The 19,729-nt window shown below is 45.2% G+C and overlaps 1 protein-coding gene across 3 annotated transcripts in view; it reads left to right on the top strand.

Moving 5' to 3' along the window:
* Window positions 1–5,196: 5,196 nt before the first annotated feature.
* The window catches only part of LOC147661188 (uncharacterized), a 101,604-nt gene continuing 87,071 nt past the window's right edge, over window positions 5,197–19,729 (top strand). Inside the window, exon 1 of one of the 3 annotated variants that reach the window (XR_015306011.1) lies at window positions 5,197–5,607. The gene's annotated coding sequence lies outside the window, so the exon portion shown is untranslated. The remainder of the gene's footprint in view (window positions 5,608–19,729) is intronic. The other 2 variants (XR_015306013.1, XR_015306012.1) reach the window with 2 other exon arrangements.

Below are 19,729 nucleotides of genomic sequence, written 5' to 3'. Positions count from 1 at the left end.
AACAGTTAAGAAGTGATTATAAGTTAGCATTCTCCTCTAGGAAATATAAACTCCAGGACCAGGTGTGGGTAAAGCTGGAATGCGCAGCAGATACCGGCGACTGTATCTTGTTCTCGAAAATTGTAATTTCCCCCTTCCTCAAAGATAACCTCATGCCAACCACGGAGGTTTCAGTTGCACTGGGGGCTTGAATTACACATTTTGGGGGGATTTTTAATCCTAAAAACTTAGATATTGGTATAACAAAGGATGCACTTAACAAAGGATGCACTTGAGGTAACTGGCTGTGAAACTCTGAAGCAAAAAAGTATACAAGAAGTCAGTATAGCTTTAGAAAATAGTCCATTTGAAAGGCCCCAGGAACTGATGGGATCCCAGTCGGTCACTCAAAACTCATACATCACTATGGGTACCGATATTAACCCAAATTTTAATGCAGTGGCAAAAGGTCACTACCCCATAACATGGGGTGATAGTATTATTATACCCATTCCAAAAAAGGGGCAAGGGGAGATGCTCAATGTTATCGCCAAATATCCTTATTAAATTCTTCTCTGAAAATGAAGGGAAGGGTGATACTAGGTAAGCTAGAATTCTGGGCTAAAAAAAAACATATACTGACTGACTCACAATATGGGTTCAAAAAAAGAAATGGGCACAGTGGAGCAGGGCCTCAACTTTCACCGAATGAGAAGTAATATAGTAAATATACACTTGCCTGTGAGGGGCATATTCATCTCTGCTTTGCAGACTTGAGTAGGACATTTGGCATAGTGAACCACACCAAACTGTGGCAGACATTAGCCAGTAGATATTATATGCCACCTTTCACAGCTTCACGCATCTTGAAAAGCCTTGGTATGCTGTGGAAAAGATTGCGGAGTGTAAGGACAAATTTCAGGTAACCTGTGGATTCAGGCAGGGATGTGTCCTTGCACCTATTTTATTTTAACTATAAATTAATGGGGTGGATGGCCTCAGGAAGAGAGTAAAAGCAGACATGCCTTTAGTGGGTACCCGTGTTTACCCTATTTTAATATACGCAGATGATGCGGTGCTGTTATCTAGGATGGCTAATAGCCTCCAGCTATTGATAAATATTTTTTTTTATTTTTATGAAAGGTAGAGACCTAAACCTCAATGTAACTGAAACATACACCATGCTCTGTGCCAGAGGAAGAAAAAGGGAAAAAGCCTTTATTTTTGTGGGCCACCATCTAGAACGAGTGATGACCTTCAGTTATCTGAGCCTATTGTTCTCTCAGAGAGGACACTGGGCACTACACCTCAAAAGTACTAATTTAAAATGTATAAGGGCTATAAAGGCAGTTTTTAGATTTGCCAAAAAACTAGGCAGTAAATCCATAATATACTAATCAAATTTATAAAACTATAAAACTAAATGTCTCCTGGTTGCACTATACAGGGCTCTGGTTTGGGGCAAGACAAAAGTAATTTGATCCAGATGCAGGAGACTATCTTCCCACACAGGATTTTGGAAGTCCCTCATTCACCCTCTGCCTACATCATCCATAAAGAACTTGATATCATGTACATAGAAGATTCTATCAAAACTCAGTACCTTGAATTACCTTAAATGGCATAGTATTTGGAGCCAACCAGGCGCCAAGTTTACTAGAGAAACCATAAGGGATTGTCTGGAGCTTTGACCACCATGAATAAATACCATGGCTCCAGTTCATGAATGGCTTACAACAGGAAATAGAGGAAAGTTTCAGTATCGTGGATCCAACCTGTATCTTACAATTCAGCAAAAGAGAATTGAGAACTGTTTTTATGGGGAAAAGGGTGTCACATAGAGAGTCTTGGGAAAGACCTAAGCCATCATTGGAGAGATATTGCTTGAGCCCAATACAAGAGGGGATACAAGGCTATCTGATATATGTGAATGACACCCATGATAGATTCTTGCTAACTAGATTACGCCTAGAGTTGCTCCATCCTCTAGTGAGAGGTGTTAGGGCAACGGAATCTGGGGATCACGGTTCGATCCCCGGCAGATTAGCCCGGCACCATGTGACTCTGGGCAATAGCTTGCTTAATCTTCCCAACAGCGCCTAGAGACCCTTATGGGTGACTGTGCGCTTTACAAATGTGGATTATTATTCTCTAAATCTGAGCTATGGCCAGCAAATCTACGGGGTACACATACGACAGAACGGCTAGACGAAGAAACAATCCATTTCATGTTGTTTTGCAAATTCTATAAAGATATTAGATCATGTACAATGTGTCCCCAATTTTTAACTCCGGGCCTCTTTTACCATCAAGAGGCCTTCACTTTTTTACGTAACTTGTCAGATCCTTATACATGTCACACCCTTTTGATATATATAAAGAAGGCTTACCGAAGGCGTAAAACATTGACCCATTTAGAAATGTTGTGTTATGAAGAAAGCTGAAATAGGGACTGGATGGTTTTAATCAAACTGTCTGAATTGTATTATTTATGGCATCTTTTAGCGTAAATCATGTATCATATGTTCCAATCCTTGAAAAGTATATATATTTATGGCCCTATAACACTGTGCTTTTTTATGCACATTAGAGTTTTTGAACATCTGCAGTTCAATTTTAGCTTGATGTGTCATTTTAATAGAAATGTTTTTCAACAATGTAATAAGGAACATTTTTAACTTATGTATCATTAGTTGTGTGTATACCACAACATCTGCACTATAATAATTAAACAGTAACCCCGTACTAATATTCTGTTTTTAAATTTTCCGGTGTTGGCAAAACATGAGGGGCCTCATTTATGAGAAATAACGCATCGCTGCGTGAAAGCAGAGATGCGTCACTTCTCAGTGCGCACTCCTTGCGACATTTCTGATGCGTTATATTTAATGTGTGACGCATCATGTTGCAAGGAGTTACAGATACGTCAGTATTTCTGATGTATCTGTAAGCGCAAAAGTGACGCATTGCTGGAGTGTGTCACAAAAGTGACGCACCTCCAGCAATGCGTCCTTTCACATGGGGCAAGCCCCATGTGAAAGGGCCTGCGTCAGTCTTACGCCTGCTGTGAGGCAGGCGCAAGATTTTGACGCAACGGCATCCTAAAAGTGATGCAGTGAAATCTCATAGATTTCACTGCGTCACTTCTACGACCCTTCCTTGCGTCAATACGCCCACCTTGCATACATTATACCTGGCACAGGTATAATGTGGCGCAGGGGTTTACAAAGTGACGCATCTACCTAGATGCGTCACTTTGTAAATATGGCGCAACAAGGCGCATTTTTTACGCTGCTGGTGCGTCACAAAAAGTGACGCTCCGGCGGCGTAAAAGTGACGCACTGCCTCATAAATGAGCCTCGAGATTTCTCTTTGTCCTCTCTTGCTGTTATTGATTTCTGTATATATCCTAATAAAGATTTGAAATGTGAAGTTGTAGTGGGGGAGAGTGTTTGCTATTCAATGTGCATGTAAGAACGTTGTAGGTGAGGCTTAAGTGAGGTGATAACGTTTTAATAGTATTACATTTAGAATTGCCAGATCATAGGATAGGATGCTCAATGCATCTTTGTATTCCTCTAGGTTAGAGGTCGTCTTGTTTCTTTGACAATTACTTGATATATATAATACAATGTAATATATATAGATAAAACAAAAAGAACATATTTTTATCATTGGAATGTATAAATTACATTTAAAAATAGTTATAATTAAATAGATTAGAAATAAAACAGTGGTAATGATACTCCTGATGTAGGGACCGCGATATATTGAAATCCCTGATGTTGAGGTTGGCGATGCAGCGATATTCAAGAGCAGGAATACTAGAAGAAAGACATGGATGCTTCCTTTTAAGAAAGAGATTTTCGTTGGGAGCGGGGGCGGTGGTGGAATTTTGACTAAGATGCCTAAAGTCCTTAGGAGATGGAGGTTGAATAATAGAAGGTTTAGAATGGACTATTGTCTTTGATACATGTGAGCATGTTTGAGGTTTCTTTGGCATTGTGTTGGTGAGCGTTAAGTAATGGTCAGTGGCTGCTGGGTCTAGTAGCTTAGTGGACTAACGAACCCACTTCAAGGCCCAGTGTTTGAACTCATTGTCAAAGGTTCAAATCCCGGCAAGTCCACTCCACCTTCCATCCATCTGAAGTTGATAAAATGAGCACCATTGAGATGGGTAAAAATAAACGTCTGTTATTCTGCACAAAATACCCTTGGGTGAGTCTGCACTTTACAAATACATGTTATTTTAGTAAGTAGCTGAAAACCTGTTGAGAAAAAAAAGCTGCATATTGCAGTTGATGGATGTTCACGTCTACAAAAACAATGAAGAAAAATCCAAAATCTAACTCTAAAAAAGAAATGTAATGGGATGTGTAGAAATAGACAACAATAAAGAAGAGGTGGGGAAGGGGGGGAAGAAAAACTTGCTAGGAAATGGTAGAAAGAAAAGTCAAGGGGAAGCGCGATTTAAATTGAGCATGCATTTTGTGTGTGAGGGAAGAATAGAGGAGAGTGGGGAGAAACAAAGAAAGGAGCTAGCAGGATAGAGGAGAAAATGTAGAGATACGGAGGGGACGTTGTAGTTGGTGATATAATTTAAGAGTTGAGTGAACTGGAGGGGGGAAGAGGGATTGGGAGGAGAGGGAAGAAATGAGAAGGTGACGGTGAGAAAGAAACGGTGAGTGAAAAGAGAAAATTTAGGACAAAAGGAAAGGTGGAGAAAATGAGAGGAAGAAAGAAGGACGGGGGAGGTTGGAAATGAGAAGGCAGGTCAGATTACATATAGGAAATTGGACTGGGAGAAAAATGAGATGTGAAGAGAGAATGAAAATGTAAGGGAAATGAGCGAGCATGGGATAATAAAAGGGATACAATGAGAGTGAGATAGAGAGCAAGAAAAAGAAGGGAAGGGAGGGCAGCACAACGAAGAGAGGCGTTATAGAGGGGCACTTACAAGCTACATGACGGTGCAGATGTACGGAGGGTGGACCCAGTAAGCAGGTATGAGACCTAGAGACAAGCAAGGGCAGATTCGGGACAATAATACTGGCTCAGGGGCACGGAGAGCACCTGGACAGGCCAAGGACCTGCCAGGACAAGCAACGCGGGCTCAGGGGGAGCACTGACCGGCTCTGGACCCGGTGCACCGTGCTGACGCACCGACTGACTCCTGCAAGTGGTGAATGGCCTGACGCCCTGTCCCAAAGGAGAGTCACGGCGGGGTGGAGCCGAACCGACGAGGTGCTGGCCCCACCCTGAGTCACTGGGGCTCGCCCCTCACAGGTTGTCTCTAGGCCCGGGGCGGGTCGTAGCTGGGATTAGAGGGCCTTCCCCTCTGCTCTGGCCGTCCCCGGCCCGCCTCACGCCACTCTGAGAATGCCTCGAATAAATCCTCGCCTTTATCCCTAATCCCTGTAAACGGATCATTAAAGTGTGCCGAGAGGGTGGCGAGGACACCGCGCCGCAGCCTGCTCCAGACAGAAGCCGCCTTCCCCGGGGCCCGCAGCGATGAGCCGGCCGCAGCCCGGCGCCTGGTGATGAGGGCTCGGCCATGTGTACCACCATGCTGGTCCTCGGCACCCTGGCCCTCCTGGTGCGGCGGCACTTCTTCAACAAGGTGCAACCGTACGTATCGCGCGCATGGCTGCCCGGCGCCCGCCCCTCCCAGTGCGCCCCACTCTCAAATGAGACTGCAGGGCTTGAAGCGCAATTACAAAACTAGGGGGTCTCTCAAAGGGACGTGGGCGGTGTATTTACGGGCGTGGCTTAAAAACACGCAAGGTAAAAATCTGTGCTTAGCATAGTGTGCCGCCCGCCTGGTAGTTTGCCGTTTCTGTCATTGCAAACAGCTATATAATACAACAAGTAACATTACATCTACAACACGTCAGTGCTATTGGCTTTGCCAACGGTTGTTGTTATGTAAGATGAGCAACACCTATGGCCATTTTGTATAGAATATTGAAAATGCTTCAGTTCTGAAAGGATGAGACTGTGAAAGACTAGAACGCGTCTCTTTGAAGTTACCTCAAAGGCAGTGAAGGCTGGCACTGCTGCAGAGGTAAGATTTTTTCTTCACACTGAGAGTAAAAATTAAGAACCTGATAGAAACCCATCTCCGCACCTGCTTTTTAGAACTGCCGGTGCACCAGCAGGACCCGGCCCACTTAAAGCCCTGGACTTTTGGCTCCAGGACTGACTGAGAAACTGAACCCGACCACCTGGTAGCTTCTGAGTCTTGAACCCTGTCCACCTGGCCGCATCTGAGTCCTGCTTTTCAGCTCCGGAGAGCGTGCCCCTGTGGGCCCTTAGGTTTCGCTGCTCTCCCTCTTCCTATGTTTTCATTCTTTCTGTTTAGTCAATCCCTAATTTCTTACTCTGTGCACTTGTTTCCCCCTCCTCACTCTCCATTCTTTGCCCTCTTTTACCCTATTCCTCACCCTGCCTTCTTAGCCTCTCCTGTCTTGCTGTTTCCCACCAAACCCATATCCCACCTGACCAACGCTATGGGGCATATTTACAAGCCCCTATCACTACAGGAGTGTCACTTTTTGTGAACTCCGGTGTCTTAGCACAATTTCCCATATTTACAAGGTGGTGTTAAGCCACTTAACGTGGCTTACTGCCACCTTGTAAATATGCCCCTTTCCGCCACAGCCCTCTGTGGCAAAGGGGTGTGCAATGGGTGTTGCTGTGGGTGTTCCACCGTAACACTCATTGCTTTTTGGCGCTGCCCCAGATTTACAAGGCTGAGGCAGCACCAAAAACAAACACCATGGTTTACCAGGCATTAGAATTGCAATAAGAGGGTAAATTATTATTTTCTCCTCGTTTTTTGCTCTTTCTATGTGTGCTGCATTCTGCAGCTTACATAGAAAGAGCAAATCACCATTATTGATTATGAGCAGAAAGGCGACCTTTCCTGCACATGAATAACTGCCCCTGCTGTGCAGGCAGCCTTGCAACATTGCTGCAGGGGGCCTGCACTGGCGCTAGGAAGTTTTTTTGCACCAGCACTACGGGAAACACAGAGTGGCACTGGCACAGTATTCTAGTGAATACGACGCATCACTATGTAACTGTTACCACGCATCTTTTAGCACGAAATACTTTTACCACGAAACTATTACCACGCAGGACCCTTTACCACGAATACCTTTACAACGCATTAAACTACAACGCAGATACTATTACAACGCATACCGTTACAACGTAAGTATAGGTAAGTTTATCTTTATTTAAAAACATTTATTAGGGGTATTGGGTTTGGGTATTTTTAGGTTTCAGGGCTGGGTTTGGGTTTTGGGGTACAGGGGTATTTTTAGGCTTCAGGGTTGGGTTTGGGTTTTGGGGTACAGGGGTATTTTTAGGTTTCAGGGTTGGGTTTGGGTTTTGGGGTATAGGGGTATTTTTAGGTTTCAGGGTTGGGTTTGGGGGTACAGGGGTATTTTTAGGTTTCAGGGTTGGGTATGGAGTGTGGGGTACAGGGGTATTTTTATGTTTCAGGGTTGGGTTTGGGTTTTGGGGTACAGGGGTATTTTTAGGGTTGGGTTTGGGTTTTGGGGTACAGGGGTATTTTTAGGTTTCAGGGTTGGGTTTGGGTTTTGGGGTACGGGGTATTTTTAGGTTTCAGGGTTGGGTTTGGGTTTTGGGGTACAGGGGAATTTTTAGGTTTCAGGGCTGGGTTTGGGTTTTGGGGTACAGGGGTATTTTCAGGTTTCAGGTTTGGGTTTTGGGGTACAGGGGTATTTTTAACATATATATTTACAAATTAATAAATTAAAATTAATATAAATACTTAAAATATTTAATAATAAAATAATTATTAATTTATTAAAAAAATTAAATTATTATTAATTACATTATTTTAAAATATATTATATACTTACCTATACTTACGTTGTAATGGTATGCGTTGTAATAGTACCTGCGTTGTAGTGTATTGCGTTGTAAAGGTAATCGTTGTAAAAGGTCCTGCGTTGTAAAAAATGCGTGGGAATGGTATGCGTGCTAAAAGTATGCGTGGTATCAACATATATCCGTGTTTTACAAATGCCAGAGCGAGGCGCTGATGAATTTGGCACAGCACCACGCTCCTAGATTTTTTTTAATATGCCCCTATATTTCTACTACATTTGCTGTATTTTACTTCGTGTGCCCCTGCTGTCCGCTTTCCCACTGCACCCGCCTGTGCTGCCCTGTTTGTGCCATCGTTGTCTTGTCTTACCCTCTCACCCCTGTAGCACCTGCTGTCCGGCCTCTCACCCTTTAGCTCGTTCTGTCGTTCTTTGGTGCTCTCTTATCACGTGCCTCGTCATACCCTTTTTACTGCTCTCCTTTGCTCGATTTTTGCCCATCCGTTACCTCCCTTACTCTAGCCTCACCATGCTCTGTTACTTTCAGATTCACACTTCAAACTCTCCATTACTCAATTTTGGTTTCTGCTGCCCTCTGCTTTCCCCTCCCTGAACCTGCCTCCTACCTCTCTCACCCTACGTCATTCTGTTGTCTACCTATCCTTGTCCTTCTCAAGCTCTCTACCTCACCCCGCTGTTGTCCACCCTGCGCTTTGCTGTTTCTCACTTCTCAGCCTGCGTTGCCCTGCATCTATACATCACTTGCCCTGTCGCATCCTGCCTTTGTCTCATCTTCTGTAGTTTTGTTTCTTTACCCATTTCTATTGTGATTGGAGAGTTTTCTTATGACTCGTTCTCCTCATCTGGATTGTATCCCATGAGCTCACCCAATATACATAGACTGGTGATAGGGAGCTGACACGCTGAGTGAGTGGGTTTCGGTGACGGAGTCCTCCCCTCACCCTTTTGACTGCTTTGTAGCCCTTTGCAAAATGAGCTCGTATTGTCTTCATTCAATATCTCAGAGAATTTTTTTAAATCACTCCGGTCCAGATGTACGACCCTTTTATGCGGCCGCAAACAGGTGATCGGCCCACTGGCGACCGCAATAAAGGGTCCAGACATGTACAAACGCTATTTTGCGAGTCACTGAATCGTAAAATAGTTTTTGCGACTCTCGCTATTAGGAAGGGGCGCCCCTTCCCAATAGCGAGTCTCAATGCCATGTACTATTGTTTTGCGACCGCATTGGTAAATGATGTTTTAAAGTGTCTTCAAACATAGGGCAATATTACCTTCTAGTGTTTCGCAAGCAGAGCATACTCACAAGCTGTTTGTTGGAATATTCGGCAGGTAACCAGTATTGGCAAAGCAAAAGCATGTCGACTTTGGGTGATGTTAGTTTTGCCAGTGGTTCTCTAGCCATGCTGCTCAGCATTCCAGGATGCTGTGCAGCATGGCTTTTAAAAATAATAATAATAAAAAAAAGTCTACAAAGCGACATGACAACATTTTATCAGCATGCACACAAAGCATACATGAGCCTTTAAAATGATACAAGCCCTTTTTTTCGTTTTGTTTATCAATCTGAATTGGATCAGTAAACAAAAAGAAAAAAAAAAAGAATGGCGGGTGGAAGGTAAGCAACACACAGGGGAGTGTAAGCAACATGGAGGGGCGGGTGGCTAAGTAACATGATAGAGGGAGTGCAGGGGGCAAGCAACAAAGAGGGCGATGCAACATGGAGGGTGGACAGGATGGGGGCTTAAGCAACACAGAGGGAGGACAGGAGCAAAGTAACACGGATAGTGGGCTTGTGGTGGGCGAAGTAACACAGAGGGAGAAGCAACACAGAGGGCGGGGTGACGGCCTGAAGCAACAAGAAGAGTACACGAGGGAGACTGTTGGAAAAGACATGCATAACATAAAGTGTATTTGTAAAGTGTGCATTCACCTGTAGGTATCTTTGCACTGAATAACAGATGTTTATTGAACTCTAGCCGAGTAATTCAACATAAAGAAAAAAAAAAGAGGTGCTTAAGGGATCAATGGAAACACACAAGTACTTTGGACATCCTCCAGGGGAGGGCAAAACACATGAAGCGGAAGTGAATGCCGCACTCACCAATGTATGAAAGGCAAGTAAATGAGACAGACATTGAAGCCAACCAATGGTAAACCTCTAAGCAACAAAATGTCTCCCAAGTAACAGCGCATGCACTGTCTCAGGAAGGACCTAAAAAGAATGTCAAGCACCAAATAATCACAAGGTTGGAGAACTTGAAATAACTATACTGTCTAAGACCTGTAAAAGTGAACGGGAGCAAGGACCCAGATGGAGGACATCCTCATTGGGTGCACAACTGCAATCTTTGCTCCCGCACAGCGGGCCTTACAAAAACTGCCCCACAAAGGTCTGCGCCCCTTCAGTAATAACAAAGCGCATAGATAGCGCTATGCCTGTTCTGCTTCTGGATACAGCTGAACTGGCTCCTGGGCTGAATTTAAACTAGTAACCTCCTATGAATGTAAGCCGAGATATATGTGTACTGCGCAAATCTAGCTGGAAGCGTTAAGGCCTACGGGTACAATCGAGCTTTCGTTTCCAGAGAGGCAGGTAACAGGTGAGTTTTTGTCATGTGTGGGGATAGTGTCACTTGAAAAGGAGAATCTTCAAGTGCGCCAAGAACATTTACCCATGCAGCTAAATGTGAAAATGTTCACACAAATTTAAAGAAAATATGCAAATGAAACCTCAACATTGCCTAGGTAGTACCAACCTAGACAACAATGAGGCTAGGGTACAGTTATTATCACAAATAACTTGAGCAACAATGTCCCGACTGTGCAACACATATTTCCTTACTCTTAATACAATCATATCAGTCACCGAAATAAAGGGAAAACAATATGAAGACAGCTTGACTGTGCAGTAAAGGCCTTTATGCATAAACAAGTCAATGAAGCAAGTGGACACAAAGCACATTTCTTAATTGAGTGACGCCATTGGAGCGCCCGGAGGCGCGTTAAAGACCGGAGCGCCTTGAGCTCCCTGGGGGCTAACCTACTGCCGTGAGGTGAACGGCCAGCGCCCTTTGGTCCCTGGAAACCGTCCAGCTATTGCCGTGAGGGGAACGGCCAACGCGTGAGGAACATCGAGGTCGCCGTGTGGGCTGGGACTCCATATCCCAGGTGCCCCGGCGGCTGTGGCGCGGGAGTGACGCCATTGGAGCGCCCGGAGGCGCGTTAAAGACCGGAGCGCCTTGAGCTCCCTGGGGGCTAACCTACTGCCGTGAGGTGAACGGCCAGCGCCCTTTGGTCCCTGGAAACCGTCCAGCTATTGCCGTGAGGGGAACGGCCAACGCGTGAGGAACATCGAGGTCGCCGTGTGGGCTGGGACTCCATATCCCAGGTGCCCCGGCGGCTGTGGCGCGGGAGTGACGCCATTGGAGCGCCCGGAGGCGCGTTAAAGACCGGAGCGCCTTGAGCTCCCTGGGGGCTAACCTACTGCCGTGAGGTGAACGGCCAGCGCCCTTTGGTCCCTGGAAACCGTCCAGCTATTGCCGTGAGGGGAACGGCCAACGCGTGAGGAACATCGAGGTCGCCGTGTGGGCTGGGACTCCATATCCCAGGTGCCCCGGCGGCTGTGGCGCGGGAGTGACGCCATTGGAGCGCCCGGAGGCGCGTTAAAGACCGGAGCGCCTCTCGCAACCGCGAGTCGCGCGCGGGAGTGCGCCGGGCTAAGCCCGGGCAAAGGGCGGGCCCTCTGTGGCCCTCAGAGGCCTGAAGAGACTGGACTGGGCCAGGGACCTTGTAGCGCCCCATTCTGACTGTCATCGTGCTGTGTGCACGTAAGAACTTAACTTTTATAATTTGTTACTATTGTTGTTTTTACTTGACCGTGAGTGAGCACGCTAGTGTGTATTTGTTTGTAAGTTGATAGCCTCACTGCTTATGATGTCCAAACTTAAAACTGACAAGGTTAAGGTAGGCCCAGCGTCACTGGATAATTTCTTGGTTAGGAAAGTAAACCAAATTAACAATAACAGACGTGCATCGTTGGGGAAGGCCAATATGACAGGGGACTCACTAGAAACACCGCCTGATATTACTCCACCCATAGACCCTGTTGCTAATATTACTGATCTCATTTCTATTGACCCCCTTGTGCCCATCTCAGTAAGTGTTGAGGTCTATGCTGACCCACCAGTACAGCTAATTGACGACACCGATGTTTTGAATGAGACCCAAACTGTAATCCAACCTGAAAATAGGCCCCTGAGAACCTGTAGAACAGTCTCTCAAAAAGATAATGGTAAACCTAATAACTCCAAGGCTAAAAAAAAGGATGGTAAGACGATTAGTGGCCCTGCTGCTATAACCCCTTTTGTCTTTACGGGCATTAATGGTAATGGGGTTCATCAAAATTCTGACTTGCTTGCCTCTTTATTAAAAAATCTTGAAGCTTCATTAACATCAAAAATTGAAGAGCTTATCAAGCCTTTAACTAATAAGATTGACAATTTAGCAAAGGAAGTTATAAGGCTGGGTGGTCTGTTATCATCACATAAGACTGCAACATTTGGTGGTTCAGTTCACGGTGGGGGGAAAGGGAAAGAATCTGATAAAGCCAATGTCACACGGATCAAGGATAGGGATAGGGGGAATACTGTTATAGTGGTACCAGCGGAGCCTGATAGATCCAACATATTGGATACCCCAGTGGTATCAGCTCCGCAACCACAACTATCTACTACACCTCAAAACAGTAGAACCCTTAGTCACCCAAGGCACAATCGCTACTTAAACCTACCACCTGATTGTGCCCCATATGTGGCAGTACTAACTAATGTCCCTCCTTGCGGCACACATCCTGCATCTCCTTATGATGAGTCCCATAGTTCCTTGAAAAACAAGACTGTAGCGTGGCTTAACAAAAATTGTGGTTTTCCCATAGCATATTCGGACCAGATTATGGTAGTTAGACGCGTGAATTGGGTGGGACCCTCTAGAAAATCTAGCTCTGGAGACTGTATAGTCATTAATTTTAAACACCCTCAGCATGTGGCGACTGTTCTCTTGAGAGCTTCTTCACTGGTCTATAATGAAAATAGTATCTGTGTACGCCCGCTAGGCTACTTTTATGCGCATCTCTGTAAACCTACACCACAACAGAGCTTATCCAGGCGGGCGTTTGAACCATACACCCCTGTTCAAGATTCTCAATTCTTTTATAACATCATGAATCCTTGTAGGCCAGTTGGACCCATTGATGTTTATAACAGGAGTAATAGTGTTGGCCCCTATCGGTATGGCACGGATCTAACTACACAGAACAGGTATGAAGCATTATCTGGCCTTGAAATGTGCGACTGACGGATGGCACCTGCGGCTCAGGATACTGTGGCTACAGGTGAACTTACAAATATAATCTCAGATATCCCGGAGGTTACTAATCCAGCATGCCAAGCTATTTCTTGGAATATTGCAGGTCTTGCGGCGAAAATGTGTGATGAAAATTGGGTGACCTACATCAAACAGTTTTCGATTATCTGCTTACAAGAAACCTGGGAGGTGGGCTGTAACCTCTTTTTGGAAGGTTACAAGGCATTTTATGTACCCGCTTTGCCATCTTTAAGGGGTAGGCCGAAGGGGGGCCTGGTAATTTTTATTTCAATATTATTACCTTGCGGAGTACGCAGAGTTGAAGCCAAACACACAGGTGTATTGGGCTTGGTCTTATCTGGAGGAAATGTCAGTGTGGGTTTGGTGAATTTCTACAATGCTATCTACGACAGTGAGGTTAGGAATGACATTTTTTTCCTACAGTCTTTTGTTTCTAATAATATGAAAGACCTAGGCCATAACTTGCTGATTATGGGGGATTTTAATTTACATCCCTGTATAGATCCTTTACATAAATGCTTACCTGAAATGTTTTGTGAACGTGCATGTTATCTCCATATGGAACACACTAAGGAGGGGGAATTGTGTAACAATCTGATGGATGATCTTGACCTTTCTTTGGCGTTGTCTTTTAAAGACCCTTTGTATTGTTTTGATACCCCAACTTTTAAGGGACATGGTAGGGGTACCTTTATAGACCATATACTGGCCTCTCGGACGATGCAAAATTTTTTAGACTCTTTTTGCATTGTCTCGAGCGAGTTCAGTGACCATAATCCCTTAACAATCTGCTTGAAATGTCCCTGGGCAAAGAAGGGAAATAAGACCATTACTCAAGGTAGCTTGGGAACAACTGACGGCAGGAGGAGGTTAAAATGGTCATTGGAATCTGCAGATATCCTCTACAAAAATATTGTTGAGAGCTGTACAGAGGAGATCAAAGTTTGCATGATTGAGGGGGATGACCCCAGGCTAGTACTAGAATCCTATCAAAATGTGTCGGAGAAGGTGTCAGCGCTTCTTACTGTCCCTAATAAAAATCAGGCTAAAACAGGCCCGAAATGGTTCAGCCATGACTGCACCAAAGCTGCTCGCAACTTAAGGATTGCTTTGTCAGCCTCACCGAGGAACCGGGAGGAGGTAAAGGCCTGCAGGAAAGAATATAAGGCTATTACCATCGCCCGTAAGGAGCTCCTTAGGAAGGAGGCTTGGCAGGAATTACTTGATCCCTCCATCCTGAAGAGCAGCACCAAGTTCTGGGCACTGATTAAAAAACCTTTTTTAACCGATGACCCCTGTAATGAACTTGCTTGCTGCATAACTAAAGCAGAATGGGAAAGCCACTTTAAAAGCCTGTACTTTCTAGAGGGTGCTGGTACTAGTGCTCCTGCCCCACTTGTGGGGAGCAGTAACATAACATTTGAAATAAGCGAGGTTCGGGTTGCCATCTTGGGCCTTACAGCCAATAAAGCACCAGGTCCTGATGGAATTCCGCCGGACCTTTATAAATATGATCCAGCTTTCTGGGCTCCAATTCTGGCTGCTGTATTTAATGCTGCGGCCAGGGTAGGCTGTCCGGAAACGTGGGGATTATCAACTATAGTCCCTATCTTCAAGAAAGGCGACAGGGGAAGTCCTCTTTGTTATCGACCAATATCCCTTATCGATTCACTGGTTAAAATTATGGGGAGAGTTTTACTTCAACGTCTAGTAAGCTGGGCGACTGATAATAATATTATGTCAACTTGCCAATATGGTTTCTGTGAAGGCCGCTCTACCATAACTCAGTGCCTTAATTTGTTTCTTATTTTGAATAAATACACTGTTGTTCAAAAAGGAGTAATTCACTTAGCCTTCATGGATCTGTCGTCAGCCTTCGACTGTGTCAACAGGGGGAGGCTATGGCAGACCATGAGGGACAAAGGCGTTGACAGGGGGATTGTGGATTTCCTTGCGGACCTACATAATGATACAAGAGCCAATGTGAGGTTCTCAGTGAATGGGGAAACCACAGGCAAGTTTAGTACCAACAAAGGAGTACGGCAGGGGTGTATTCTGGCCCCATTTCTTTTTAACTTTTATATAAACGACCTAGAGTCTGCATTGCAAGAGATAAAATCAGATTGTCCAAGAGCAGGAGAGAGGGGCATTCCCTTGCTTTTATACGCGGATGACGCGGTTTTAATATCACGAACAGAGAAGGGTCTCCAAGCACTGCTGAATGCTTTTAATAACTTTATGTCTGACAGGGATCTCATGGTCAATAACTCGAAATCCTACATTATGCATGTTGGCCGTCAGCCAAAAAAGAAGTTTGTTTTTAAATTAAATGATGTTGTGATCCCTGTTACCAATACATTTTCATATTTGGTTGTTTTATTTGATACTAAGCTCAACTGGGCTCCACATCTGGCCAGAAAGAAGGGTGAAATGACCAGAGTGAATGCCTCGATTTTTAATTTTGCCAGTAAATTGGGGAAAAAGCCGATGGTGGCTATGATGCAACTATATAGTGCTAAATCCATATCCACCGCAGTATACGGCAGTGAGATATGGGGCTATACAAATGGTGAACAAATACAAATAGCCGAAAATAACTTCTTAAAGCGCTTGTTGTGTGTCCCAGGCAGTACACCGAACTTAGCTGTACATGAAGAGCTTGGCTGTCAGTATGTTTCAGACATTGTCGGTTTGAAACCACTGTTATGCTGGATTAAATTATGGTTAAGCCAGGATATACCCTTAACCCACCAGATACTGGAAGATCTTGTTTCAATGGATTATGCCATGTGTGTACCCTGGCTCAAATATTTGAAGTCCCAATTTTTGAAGCTTGGGCGCCCAAATATGTTTGAAAATCCGGGGGATATAGTCACGGGTGATGTTGCAGTAATTAAGAGGGCTTTTTTTATGAATCGCAGTGCCCTAAGAGATGAAGTTGAGCTCTTGAAACCAAATGTTAGAAAGTACATTATGTTGAGAACATGTGACACTATGGAAATGTACCTAACAGGCTCCTTTACCTCCCATGACAAGTTTTTGCTGACCCGATTTAGATTCAACATCTTCCACCACATTTTAATTAGACCAAAGTTGAACATTTTTAAAAAATCGGCAGCACCCTGTGGCTGCGACGGGAAGTCTCCACAGGACATGCTGCATTTTATATTTTTATGTACATTTTATGAATATCCCCGTAGGCGGTATCTTGTTACTCTTTTAAGAAAATTAAATTTTAAACAAATCAGACCCGCTCTTGTATATTTACAGCTATTGCATTCTGACTGTGTTCTCCAGGTGTTAGAATATTTAAAATTATCTGTGAGAATAAGAAAATGCTTAGATGAATAACTGTGATTTTCTGCCTGAAGTACCCTTTTGCACTATTGCATATGGGCTCGACTTGCACTTGCACTTTCTCTGTACCGATCTTGTTTACTCACTCTGTCAAGAAATTCATATGTCTTATGTACTTATTTTATACTGACTTTGTAACTTTGTGATGTTTTTTAAATGAAATGTATAATGTATTGTACTTTTATGGATTGCAATATATCCGAAATAAAGTCATTTTGAATTGAAATTGAATTGAATTGTAATGTTGCCCTCTGTAGGCCCTGACTCAAGTTTTAGTTTCTGCAGGCAAGCAGGCTGGCAGGCAGATATCACTGCATGCTGTTCTGCTGCTGCTGCTACTCTACTAATGCATGTACAAATCGGGCCAGAGGGGAAATGACGTCACATCATCATACCTTGTTTTCTGCTACTAGAGGTAATGTTTTTTCAGCAGATTCTACACAACTTCGTGTTTGTGTTTTGTCGAAAGGGTGTACATAATGACCATGTTTAGTGTTGTTACTCTGTGCCTGCACGTTTTTATGAAATCCCATAAGGGAAACACTTGCCTGAAAAGCGTCTTCAAAACAAGCATTATGCACTCCCACTGTTTCCCAGCGCGCTGACTGCAAATAGCTACAGCACGGCATACAACAAGAGTAAATGTCTGCTGCTGTGAGCTGTAATCGTTTATGGAACGGCCATGGAAAATATCCTACATAATTATCATGGCAATAGGATGAAGGCTTATAGAGGGATGCTCGCCAACCGAGCAATCTGTCAAATTAATATGTGGGCACCAAAACTGTTCTGGGGAAGCAAAAACAGAGGCGAGGCACAGAAACAAGTAGATGTTAACGGTTGCATTAGTGGCATTCCAGAAGGTTCTCTCTGTCTCAGTGTGCCTCACGGGATACGTTGTATTTCTTCCTTTCAGAACACAGAACTGTAGTGTTGCGCTCTAGCGTCCGACGCCCCCGCGTGATGACGCGGTGCGCGGAAGGGAGAGCGGAACACTTGCGCATGCGCAGGCGATTGCGGCAAAGCGTGCAAACAGCGATTGCGAGGCAAAAGCGTCTGGAACCAGCTGTGTTGAGACGCTCGGCGCTCTTTTGCATAGCAAAGTTCTAAGTCAATCAAAGAACCTGACAGAAGTACCTGGCATCCCTGTGTCCTCTTTCAGGGGTGATCATACAACATTACAGTGGCGACGAGGAGTGGGATCTCCCACCAAATTCACCCCAGAAAAAACAACAATTGGAATTGCTGCAACGGCGACGCCAGCCACGCACCAAGGTCAGAAAGCATTGAGGGGACACTAGAAAGAGAGCACGCCACAGGGTGCGAGCACGCTATTCGCAAGAGAGCGCGGCAGCTGCGCACAACCCCAGAAACGACGGCGCCACGAGGCCCAGAGCCTGCCACCGAACGTCTCCAAAGCGCTAAAAGGGAGCTGTGACGACACACAACTGAGACCCTGGCAAAAAAAGGAGATAGTGGCACAGGGGATGAAAAGGAACACCTTCCAGCTGGTCACGAGGCTCAAATACCAGTGCACCCGGCAGCCCCAGAAGCCAAGGAGGAAACTCGGACCGAGCTGATACCAACAGTGCACCAGGCAGCCCCGGGAACCGAGGTGAAGGACCTGAAGTAGTACCCAAGATGAGCAACCAAGCGACATCCCTCACTGCACCCATTCCATTCCTACCAAGACCAGGCGAACCCCTGATGAAATGGGAGGATTGGAGGGAATACTTCAAAAATGTTGTGGAAGCCTTGGAAGACGAAAATGGGCAACCATTCCCGAGTGCCAGGAAGAAACGATTACTGTTACACAACCTAGGCCCAGAAGGCGTAAGAGTGTTTGCCAACATTGTACCCGCGACGAGACCAGCAGCGGACGACGATGTCTTCAAACATGCTCTAGAAGACTTAGATAGTCACTATCGCCCGGCAGTGTGTGTCTCCATTGATCGGTTCAACTTCCAACAACGGAAGCAAGAAGAGGGTGAATCCATAGACGATTATGTCGCAGCGTTGCGACGGTTAGCGATCACGTGCCAATATGGACAACTTCAAGACAAATTCATCAAGGATCAGATTGTAATGCACACCACAAACAGATCAGTCCAAGACAAATTGTGGGCACAAGGAGAGGCAACACTCAAACAAGTGATCGCAATGGTAAAGAAGGCTGAACTCTCCAAACGTTGCGCTGAAGCGGCGAAAAAGAACACACAAAGACAAATGGTCAACAAAATTGATGAAACTCAAACCCCAGACAGGCAGAGAAAAACCACTGGAGAGGGGAGACATGAGCCCAAGTGGGCAGGCAAACCGGGAAAGCCAGGGAAACAGTCCACGGACAGCAGATTCTCGTGCTACAGATGTGGGAGCACAGCACACACGGCCCAGGACAAGCGGTGCCCAGCATTTCGCGCCAGATGCACGTTCTGCGGGCTCGTTGGACATTACGAGAAGGTGTGCCGCAAGAAGGGGAAGAAGTCCATGGTGAAATGCATAGCGCAATCCCAGTCAGAGGACCCAGCGGAAGAAGAGCCGGAGGACGATGACATGGTCCTATGTGTCGAAGAACAAGTATTGGAGGTAACGGGCAAACGTTCAGACAAACCACGAACAGACATGCTGATCGGAAGGGTGAAAATTCGCATAGCGATAGACTCTGGGTCACCGTACTCCATCGTGCAGAGATCAGTATGGGAGGAAGAATTCGGACCCAAGCTTGGCCCGCAGTTAAATCCGCCGGACATACGACCGATTTCGTACACCAACAACATAATCTCCATGGTAGGATACCGCACCCTGAAATTCGAATTCAGAGGGAGATCGGCACTATGCAAGCTATATGTAGCGGAGCGGGGACCCTCGGTGCTGGGTTGGAGAGACCAGGGTGACCTTGGAATAAAATTAGACCCAGGAGGCAAGGAACAAATACTACTAACAGAAGTAAGTGGTTGGCCGGACCTCGAGAAACTGAAACAAGTCTTCCCCCAAGTGTTCGGAGGCATGGTCGGCAAACTTTAGAAATTTGTGCATAAAATACTTCTCAAAGAAAATGTGAGCCCGGTGTCCCACAAAGTCAGAAACATTCCCATTGCAGTTAAGGAAGCCGTCCAGCAGGAACTACA

Source organism: Lissotriton vulgaris, unplaced genomic scaffold (genome assembly GCF_964263255.1).
Source record: "Lissotriton vulgaris unplaced genomic scaffold, aLisVul1.2 SCAFFOLD_950, whole genome shotgun sequence".
NCBI lineage: Eukaryota > Metazoa > Chordata > Amphibia > Caudata > Salamandridae > Lissotriton > Lissotriton vulgaris.
The sequence above is the reverse complement of the archived record's forward strand: the minus strand, read 5'-3'. Positions and strand labels throughout refer to the sequence as shown.